This window comes from Phyllostomus discolor, chromosome 2 (genome assembly GCF_004126475.2).
Source record: "Phyllostomus discolor isolate MPI-MPIP mPhyDis1 chromosome 2, mPhyDis1.pri.v3, whole genome shotgun sequence".
Taxonomy (NCBI): Eukaryota; Metazoa; Chordata; class Mammalia; order Chiroptera; family Phyllostomidae; genus Phyllostomus; species Phyllostomus discolor.
In genome coordinates, this window is record NC_040904.2 from 119,138,417 (window position 1) to 119,149,741 (window position 11,325).

The window sequence follows — 11,325 nt, forward strand, 5'->3', positions numbered from 1 at the left end:
TATCTTTTTTATGTTGGCCTGTATCACTATGAACTTCCCTCACAAGATTTCATTTGCTGTGTCCCATAAGTTTTTGGATTATTGTGAGTTCATTTTGTTTGTTTCCAGAAACTTTTTGATTTCTCCCTTGATCTTATTCTTGACCCATTTATTGTTCAATAGCATGCTATTCAATCTCCATGAATTTGAGTGCTTTTGAGATTTTTCCTTGAGGTTCATTTTTAGTTTCCATCCTTTGTGGTCAGAGAAAGTGCTTGATATGATTTCAATTTTCTTGAATTTGTTGAGGCCTGATTGGTGTCCTATCATGTAGTCTATCTGAAAATGTTCCATGTGCATTTCAGAAGCATGTGTATTTTCTTTCTTTGGGTTGAAAGGCTCTCTGTATATATCAGTTAAGTCCATTTGATCTAGGGCATTGTTCAATGCCACAATATATTTGTTGATATTTTGTTTGGAAGAGCTAATCATTTGGACAGCAGGGTGTTGAATCCCCTACTATAATATTGTTGCTGTCTATATCATTCTTGAAGTTCTCCAATTATTTCTTTATGTATTTGGGTGCTCCTTAGTTGGGTGCATATATATTTACAATGTTTATGTCTCCTTGATGGATTCTTCCCTTGAGTATTATGAAGTGACCTTCTGGGTCTCTTTTTATGGCCCCTGTTTTGAAGTCTATTTTGTCTGATATGCATATTGCTGCCCTGGCTTTTCTTTCCTGTCCATTTGGTTGGAAAATTTGTTTCCAAGACTCCACTTTTAGTCTGTGTAAGTCTTTTGTTCTGAGGTGGGTGTCTTGCAGGCAGCATTTGTGTGGGTCCTGTTTTCTTATCCATTCAGCTACTCTGTGTTCTTTGATTGAGGTATTTACTCCATTAACATTTAAGGTTATTATTGGTAGGTATTTGTTCATTTGTCCCTCTTTGCACCTGTGTTTCTCTCTCTTTCACTGCTTTCCTTTCTCTTCTTACAGTAGTCCCTTTAGTAAATCTTGTAGGGCTAGTTTAGTATAGATGCATTCTTTCAGCTCTCTTTTCTGGGAAAATCCTTATTTTTGCCTTCCATTTTAATTGAGAGCCTTACAGGTTAGAGCAATTTTCATTGCAGGCCTTTGTTTTCCATCACTTGATACATATCTTGCCATTCTTTCCTGTGTTGGATTGTTTCTGCTGAGAAATCAGATGTTAGCCTTCTTGGAGCCCCCTTGTATGTTACTTCTTGTTTCTCCTTTGCTGCTCTTAAGATTTTCTCTTTTTCTTGAATATTTGGCATTTTAATTATGATATGTCTTGGAGTTGGCCTCTTTGGGTTCATCTTGATTGGGACTCTCTGTGCTTCCTGAACTGCGTGTTTTTTTTTCCCCCTCTCCAGGTTTGGAAAGTTTTCTGTCACTATTTTTTTCAAACAGTGTTTCTATCCCTCTTCCTTTTCTTTTCCTTCTAGTAGTCCTATGATTCGAATGCTGTTGTGTTTCATGTTATCCTGGAGTTTCCTTAAGCTGTCTTTATATATTTTTAGCCTTTTTTTCTTGCAGCTCTTCTACCTGTGTGTTTCTGTCTACCTTGTCTTCCAGCTCACTAATTCAGTCCTCTCCTTCATCTAGCCTGCTTGTAATTCCTTCTAGTGTGTTTTTTATTTCCAAAATTTTATTATTCATTTCTTTCTGTTTTTTTTTTTTTTATAATTTCTATGTCTTTTTTCATACTTTTTTAGTTTTCACTCAGGTCCTTGTAGTTCTCTATGATTTCCTTGAGCATCTTTGTAAGCATTATTTTGAATTCCGTATCTGAGAGTTTGTTTACCTCTATTTCATTTAGCTATTTTAGTGGGGAGTCTTTTATTCCTTTTGACTACAGGTTTTTCTTTTGTCTCCCCATTTTAGGTGACTCTTTTTGTTTCTTTCTGTGCTTCTCGATGTTTTGCTTTGCTAGTTGTGTTTGTAGGGGGAGCTTTTATGATAGGAATTCTGTGGGATTCAGTGGTGTGTTCTCTTTGATCTCCTTTTGTGGATGCTGTGGGTTTGTGCTTTCTTCTGTTTGTGTGGGCTCTTTTGTTGTACTTGGGTTTTTACCTTTTGGTGGTTCCTTTTATGGTAGGTTCTCTCCTCCAGCAGGTATACTGATATTTGCAGCTCCCATCTGTTCTTGTATGTGATCAGTGGCAGGGGGTAGGCAAAATGTGTTAAGACAGAGGGAGGGTATTCTATAAGATTTAAAATACCAGCAAGTAGATAAGAGGAGATTCTTTGGATAAGTATAGCATGATGTGTAACATTTCACCAAACTAGCCACTTTTCATAAAAGGTGAAAGAGAGATAAGACTCTTGTTAGAGTAGAGGATGATTGTGAGCTGAATCTAGAAAACAGAGCACTTGTGCAAGGTTAGATGATGAGATATAGTGAGTGTAAATGATAGAAAGTAGGCATAGTGTGGGAGAGAATAGAGTTAATCACATCAATGATAAATCTCAGGAGTAAAGTACAATAGTATTGGAACAACAATAATATAACAAGAAATATATGATTTGGATAACAAGAATAGAAGGTACATGTCAAGCATAGTATATTATTGGAACATGAGTGAAATTAAAGAAGGGAAATTAAAATACAACATGAAAGAGAGAATGAGGAAAACCAGTCAAACAATGCAATTAGACATAGAAATATAATGAGGAAAACTGAACATAAAGAAGACAAATAAAAAATACTAATTAAATAAAAGAAGTAAAAATAATGATAATACAAGTAAACAATAAAATGCCAGTTCTATGGGATAGCAAAGTGACATTTATCTCAGTTTCTCAGTATTTGTGGTTAACCTTGTGGTCCCTCTTTGCATCTGTCTCTGGACTTTTCACAGCTCCAGGTCTTATTGTCTCACTTGGGGGAAGAAAAAAGAAATGAGTGAGGAAAGAAAAAAATAAGCCTCCTGCTGACTTTAAACCCACTGAGCAAGTTCTGCTGGTCTTCCTGGATGCCACAGGAAGACAGAGGCTGGGCTTCACTTTTCTCCCTTCCTATGGTTTTGCGAGGATATAGGCCAGGTCCGGGCTACAATTTTCACAGTTTCCCAGCCTCCAGCCCTGGTGCTCTCTGAGCTACTGGCCCCCCACTGTCCATCTGCACCATGCCTGTGCCTTTAATCCACCAGTTGCTTGAGGTCCATGTGCTGCACTTCCTGCTTGCTCTTCTCGAGCCTACCATGGCCAGAGCTCACTGCCAGGCAAGCAGCACGAGTCAGCTGCTAGGCACAGGGCACCACTCAGCCTCTGGGCAAGCAGGGAGAGTCAAACTTGGGCACATGACTCAAATCAGCCTCCAAGCTAGTGGCACGACTCCGCTGCTGGGTTAGTGGCTGGGTCAAGCACAGGTACAGGGCTCTAATCTGCTGTTGGCCCACTGTCTGTTGAGCAGCCTGAGCCAAGTGGGGGCACAAAAGTCAAATCACCCTCAGGATGAGCCTGCCACTGTGCAAGAGTTCCTTACAAAGCAGCTCTGAGCCTTTTATTTATTTATTTACTTTGAGTAAAAGCCTCTTATTTAAGCCCACAATTCTTAAAAAGTGCCCTGCTTTTCACACAGCCCAACTGTCCAACCAGACTGGATCAGGTCAGGGTCTGACACAGTCCAACTCCTCTCCATTCTACAGGTGTTGCCCAGCTCCCCAATTTCTTTGGTAATGATCTAGCCAGTGTCCTTCATTCCAGAAGTTGTAAACCACCCCTGTGTGTCTCCCACTTCATCTATATGCCCCCACTGCGACTTCCAGCATCCAGGTCCTTCCTGGTGCCAGGCTGTCCTACCTGCTATGATAGTGGAGGGAGCTGGTGATGTAACTCCCCTTCCCATATCTTGTGGCAGGTGCTGGTGGGGGCTCACAGCAGCCTTGGTCCCTGCACAGATCCCAGGGACCTTACCATCCCAACACAATTTCTTCACCATCTGTCTTTCAATGTCCTTTGAAATTCTTGGCCTCCAAATTTCATATAAGCTGGGATTCCATTGGCTGTTCACTCTGTTCCTCTGAAGATCGGCTAGGTGTTCCAGCTGGGAACAAGGAGAAGTGGGCTCCTCTCCCACCTACCTTGCCACCATCTTCTCTCTTCTAACTTTCTATAATTAATTTTTATTATATGAACTTTAATATTTGACTGGCAAATGAATGAATAAGAATTATTTGTAAGTGACTTTTATCATTTTTATTCCTCTGGAGAAATTACAAAGAAAGAACCCAATAAACGTGTAAAATGACTTTGAGTTATTTTTTCAAGAGTTGAAAATTTTCTGAGTTGGATTTCTTAAGCAACAGGGTGTGGATTCAAACTTAACAGGAACAACACTTTCTTGATTTTAATAAATGCTTTGAGATATTTTGTGACCTTCACCAGCACTCTAAGAAAAGCTCACCCAAGGAAGTCTAATTAGCACTCTGATGGTTGGACAGTCTGATTGAACCTGCCATGAGGAGGCTCCTGTGTGCCAATACACTGTTCACAGGGGAAACCTTGAAATTTCTTCTGTGTGCCATTGGCCATAAGCAGAATGAGGGAGGTGTCAACTTGATCTTCAAAATGTGGAGCTTATGGAAAAAATTAACTTTGAGTTCACATGTTTCACAGTATGGAAGCATCAAACATATAGCATTGTGAGAGAAATGAGAAGGGTAGGGTATGGGGATACAACATGTCAAATCTTTTCACTTTTAAAGGAATGCACCCTGATTAAATATGACTACACAGCAAATTGAGTCAGTCTGAACATTCATGAGAGGCAGCCTTTTGTAGAGAAAGGAACACAGGACAAAGAGTCCAACTCAACTGCCCATACCAGGTTGAGACTGTCTTCTAGTCTATATGATGTGACTCAGAACCCAAACTTGCATTTTAGTAATGCTACAGGATCCAATGAGGTAATGACTATAGAGATATTTTGAGAGCTTTGAGTTTTAAACACTTTCCTTCCTTTCCTTCATTTCTAGGGAGGGAATAAATAAATAGTTTTAATTTTCCTAGGACTGTTCAAAATATGTGGTTGAGTTTCCACCTCTTTCTTATATCAAGTCTCACACTTCACTGATGTGCTTCCTAATTGTCCATCCACTTGGTCATGAAATCAAGCCTGGACCTATGTCAATCAAAGTCTATAATTTGAATACCCATGAACTTTAAAAGGGCCAATTTTGTAAATGTTCCTAATACTTTAAAAAAATCAAAGTGGTTATGTAATTAGAAAATACTTTGGCATGTCATATTTTCCTCTTTCCCTCAAAATACTCAAAAGATCACCTTTCATCTGCTGATACATCTGGTCATCACTATCACTTTGTGGGTGCTTATGCATCAGGAGAGATATCTCAATGATATCAAGACTATAGCTTCAGTTTTCAAAATGATTGTTAATTTTCTACCCCCAAAACACACACACCAAGTAACAGTCTTTCTGTAGGTGAATACCTCTGCAAAGTTCAGCTCATGAGGAAGAGCAACATATGGGTTGAGTCATGCCTTCAGCAGATAAGCATCGAGTACAGTATGTGCCCTATACTCTGTTAGGTCCCTTTCTTACTTTAGCTTAGAGAATAAAAGTAGAGACAGATATCCCTCAGGTAAACATTAGTGTAATGAATGCCATAAAGGGAGTATAATATAATATAGTATATCTATCAACTTTATTTGAAAAATAAGGGACATATCGCTGAGATGGAGGTGTAGATAGATATACTTTGCCTCCTCACACAACCAAAAGAAGAAAAACCAACAAATTAAAAAAACAAAAAATAATCAGAACTGCCAGAAAATTGAACTGCATACATGTCTGACAACCAGGGAGTTAAAGAAGAAACATTCATCCTGAGTGGTAGGAGGGGCAGAGATAGGCAGCTGGGGTGGAGAGGACTTGTGGCAAGAGGGTGGCTGGAGTACCAGGCCATCACACATTTAAGTACAGATAAGCCAGGAGGAACAACTGGGGAGCAAGACAGACCCCACAACCCAGGGTTCCAGAGCAGGGAAATAAAGCCTTAAAACCTCTGGCTGTAAAAACCTTTGGGGGTTATGGCAGCAGGAGAAACTCTTAGCCTGACAAGAGAGTTCATTCGAGGGACCCACAGGATTCTAGAATGTACACATGACTATCCCCTGGGAATCAGCACCAGAAGGGCCCAGTTTGCTTGTAGGTAGCGAGGAGTGACTGAAAGTTGGCTGAGAGCTGAACAAGCAGCACTGTTCCATCTCAGACAACTCCCCCACACACGGTACCACAATACAGCCTGAGGTTAGTTTCCACACTCTGGCAAATATGTAAGGCTCTCTGCCTCTTACAATGTAACAGGTATGCAACACACACACACACACACACACACACATACACACACACACATACACAAAATATGGCCCAAATGAAAGAATAGATCAAAGCTCCAAAAATAGAACTAAGTGATGAAGAGGTAGTCAACCTATCCAATGGAGAGTTCAAAACACTAATAATCAGGATGCTCACAGAAATGACTGAGTATGGTCACAAATTAGAGGAAAAAAGAAGCTATATAAAGTTAAATAAAGAAAAATATACAGGGAATCAACAGTGAAGAGAAGGAAACTGGGACTCAAATCAATTGTTTGGACCAGAAGGAAGAAATAAACATTCAACCAGAACACAATAAAGAAATAAGAATTCAAAAAAAATATGGAAAGACTTAGGAACCCCCAGGACAACTTTAAACATTTCAGCATCCAAATCATAAGGATGCTAGAAGGAGAAGAGAAAGAGCAAGAAATTGAAAACTTATTTGAAAAAATAATAAAGGAAAACTTCCCCAATCTGGCAAAGGAAATAGACTTCCAGGAAGTACAGGAAACTCAGAGAGTCCCAGGGAGTTAGACCCAAGGAAGCACACACCAAGACATATCATGATTACATTACTCAAGATTAAAGATAAGGAGAGAATCTTAAAAGCACCAAGAGAAAAGCAGACAGTTACTTACAAAGGAGTTCCCATAAGACCATCAGTTGATTTGCTAAAAGAAACCTTACAGGCAAGGAGAGGTTTGAAAGAGGTATTCAAAGCCATAAAAGGCAAGGACCTACATTCAAGTTTACTCTATCCAACAAAGCTATCATACAGAATGGAATGGCAGATAAAGTGCTTCCCAGATAAGGTAAAGTTAAAGGACTTCATCATCACTAAGCCCTTATTGTATGAAATATTAAAGGGACTTATCTAAGAAAAAAGATGATCAAAAATATAAAAGGTAAAATGACAACAAACTCACAACTATCAACAAATGAACCTAAAAAAAAAAGAAAGAAAACAATGAAAACAAAAACTAAGCAAACAACTAGAACAGGAACAGAATCAGAGAAATGGACATCACATGGAAGGTTTTCAGTGGGGAGGGGGAAGGGAGGAAAGGGAGAAATGTACAAGGAAGAAGCATAATTAGTAGGCATTAAATAGATAGGGAGAGGTCAAAAATGGTATAAGAAACAGAGAATTCAAAGAACTTATATGTACCACCCATCAACATGAACCAAGGAAAGGGGAATGCTGGAGGAATGGGGGATGGAGGCGGGGAATTTGGGAAAAATGTAATAGCATACTCAATACAATATACTTAAGAAAAAAAGATATGTCTGGAAAGAATGAGTCTTCCCCAAAGAAAGCCAAAAACAGACATACTGTGCCTTGCATGCCACCTGTAAGACAGAAGATTCTACAAAGTACTGAGGAGCAAGAGTTGGAAAAGAGCATGAAAATGCAGCAGAAGGTGATGGAAATGTGGCAAAAGAATGAAGAATTCAAGAAACTTGCTCTTGCAGGAGCAGGGCAACCTGTGAAGAAATCAATGAGGCAGGTAACCAAATCAGTTAATTTCTACTTCTGCACAGATAAGTGAATCAAATAACATCCTCAGAACCAGGAAGAGTGTAAGGAAGTGAACTTTATATCTGAACTGCAAAAGCATCCTCCATCTCCTGACCAAGTGACTAAGGGATGCAACATTATAAAGCCTTTGAACCTGTCCCAAGGAAAGAAGAGAACATTTAATGAAACAACTTCTTCATATGTGCCTCTGGCACACCAGGTTGAAGCCTTTTATAAATGAACCCCTAACATGTATCAATCACTTGAAGAGCAAAATGGATGATACTACTCTGTTATCCTCCAAATATGCTGTGCACAAGATTTGCAAAGACCCACATACTCCTCTGTTGCTAACCAAACAGTGCTCATGGCCTGTGACCTACAAAAGTTCAGCAGATCAGGGGGCTGAGAATCTCAAGAAACTGCAGCAATACAAATTCAAAGCATGGGAACTTGATCCAAGAATTCTTGAAGGTGGGCCCATCTTGCCCAAGAAGCCATCTGTGAAGCTTCCCACTCAGTTTATAGGCTTCAATTTGGAGATCAAGAAAAGAATCCTGCTGGAATCTCTCTCTCTCCTCTCTCTCTCTCTCTCTCTCTCTCTCTCTCTCTCTCTCTCTCTCTCTCTCTCTCTCTCTCTCGTGAATCAAAGAAGAATCAGAGGATGAACACTTTGAATTTCATTCCAGACCTTGCCTGACTAAGATCTTGGAAGATGTGGCTGTTTCTGAAAAGTACTTCCAATCACTGTCCCCAAATCACCTGCTTTTACATTAAAGAACAGAATCTAAATGCCTACCAATGATGAGGAAGAGGAGCCAGTAGTAATAAGAGCGCAACCCATGTCACATTTTGGGGTGCCTTTTAAGCTCTACATCCCAGAGGAAACAACTCTGGAAATATGTCCTTTCTCTTTTGATTCTTGAGACAGAATGTCAGTTACAGAAGGAGAACAAAATAAGAGAACTGCAGAACAGAGAGGTGCCCAAATTCAAGGCACTTCCTTTGCTTAATTTTGACACTGCTAACCTGCCAGAGAAGAAGGCGAAGAATGCGACCTTGACTGAGTCTTTCTGCTTGGATACTGTTAAAAGAGGTGCTATAAAAGCAAAGACTTGGAAGCATCAGCTGAAGGAAAAACTGAGACAACAGAAAGAAGCAACTTGCTTCAAGACTTATCCAAATACCATCATCCCCCAGAAGCCCTTTATTCCCAAGAAAGATAAAAAATCTGTAGCTGAGGACCTTTCTGGCTTTCTAGTTCAGGAGCCTTTTCAGTTGGCCACTGAGAAGAGAGCCAAGGAGTGGCAAGAGCTGGAGAAAAAAATGGTTGAGGCAGAAGCCCAGAGGATGCAGCAACTTGAGGAGGCCAGGCAGCAAGAGGAAGAACAGCAGAGGAAGGAGCTAACTAGGCTCCAGAAAGAACTGGTGCACAAAGCAAACTCAGTACAAAAGTATCAGGGTATGGAGATAAAGTCAAGTGAACAACCTCTGACTCTGCCTGTATCTCCCATGTCCTCCACTCGATTCCACTGCTAAACTCAGCTGTGAACTGCAGACACAACCCGGGAAAGGAGCTGCATTTTCCAATAAACCAGGAATCTTCTTTCTTTATCATGGGGGCATGGAGAGAACCCATTTCTTCAGATTTTTACCTACCCATGCCTGACAGAGCTTACCTAATAGCTGCTGACTCTAACTGTGTTGAGAAATATGATCCTGCATTATTGAGGCTAATAATGAGACTCAACTCTTATATGTCTCGACAAGACTCCATGTAGTTATTTCCTTTGAACCATAAGCTGACCTTTCAAATGGCTTTTAACTTTGAGTAGAATTAAAATCTCTATATCAGCACAGTGTAATTTCCCTTGTCTCTCCCCTAATTCTCCCTTTTTTTCTATTTTAAATCAGAAAATACAGTTAAATACAGAAATTATAGCTATACAAGTAAAGATTGACTGTGGGAATGGGGGTTGGGGCAGGAGAGAGCAATGGGGGAAAAGTTGGGACAACTGTAACTGAACAACAATAAACAAAATAATACAGAGAGGAAACAAAGAATCACCAAAGATAAACTTGGCTTATGTCATTGGCCTGTGTTCTATGACCACAGCTACTAGGGAAACTGTTTATGGTACAGCTCTGGGTAAAACAGATAGATATGCAAGAAGAGAAGATTCTTTCCCTGCTAAGTGAAGAATGTATGTTACCTGCTGTGCAGAGAACGAGACAGATCTTATCAGGTCTTTAAGGTCAAGTTTTTCTTGAACAATGATTTTATGTGAAATATTTTCATTGACCCTAAATTGGGAAAGAATATATATTAGCCATCTTTCCTGTGGTAACAAATGGTTCCCAAGTTCTCATGGTCTCCAACAGTGTTTCTTTCTTCTTGATATTTCATGTTGGGGACTACAATTGACAGTGTCTGCCACAGCTCTACTTGGGTGTGCACAAAAAAGAATCTCATTCTTGGTCTTAGGAGAAGGAACAATATCCACTTGGGATAAGCCATCTTTCTAGAAAAAGAAAATGCAAGAAAACTGAGGGAATCTGTACTATTTGTGCATACAGTCTCATCCATTCCCACTTCATTAGTCTAATAAAGCCACATAGCCAAGGTACACATGGCTTAGGGAAAGAAATTCTGCCTACAGAAAGGACACAGAACAGACAGGAGGTGTGTCATCTTATAGGGAAAGGGGCAAATAATTGGGAACAATAATACGATTTGTCACAGCATGTCAGTTCTTGTGTGGTGCCTTAATTTTGTAACCCCCCCAGTAAATTCAGCTTTAGACACAAGTGCTTACAGACCCAAACAGCCTGTTAAAGTTCTTGGATGTTTATTCGTAACTATTTCTAGTCTGCACACTGAGGGCTAATCAATATTTTCCATTGTGTCATTCGTCATTAGTACTTTTATATTTTAACTATGAGTTGGAGTTTAACTAAGGGCTAACTAAGTTGGATTAAAGGAAATAAATGGTTTTTCCTACATTTAAGTATTTTACTCTTGAGGTTAAATTTTACTTCATTATTAAGTATGTGATCATAAAATGTTTATATGCTGTCAAAGTGGGCTCTATACAAACTGTGTAGGAGTCAAGTATCAACAATATTTACAAGTGACAGTAATTTACAGGGAGCTTCTCCACAAAGGTTGTTCTTTTGTTGCTCAGCTTCCTCTAGTAACCAGCTCCCTGGTTACTAAGTAGTTAGGAAATTAGAGAGTTCTTGTCACTTTACCTAAACGTTTGGGGGTGTTAATCTTGGTTTTCTGGTAAGATTCCAAGTAAGATAATGACTTTCTGACTTCTTAAGTTACTTCTGCAATTTTGTTTGAACAGGATGTTCTTCTCACTTTCTGTCCCATGTGGTTTTGCTAAGTGACCTGTTTATTACAGAGATGTGCCATCTTCCTTTGTAAGTAAGATGAGGATAATTTAAAAGCAC

General features: G+C 39.5%; 1 pseudogene; it reads left to right on the top strand.

The window, feature by feature from the left end:
• The first annotated feature begins 5,502 nt into the window (after nucleotides 1–5,502).
• On the top strand, nucleotides 5,503–9,654 carry LOC114514022 (annotated as a pseudogene).
• Nucleotides 9,655–11,325: the final 1,671 nt, after the last annotated feature.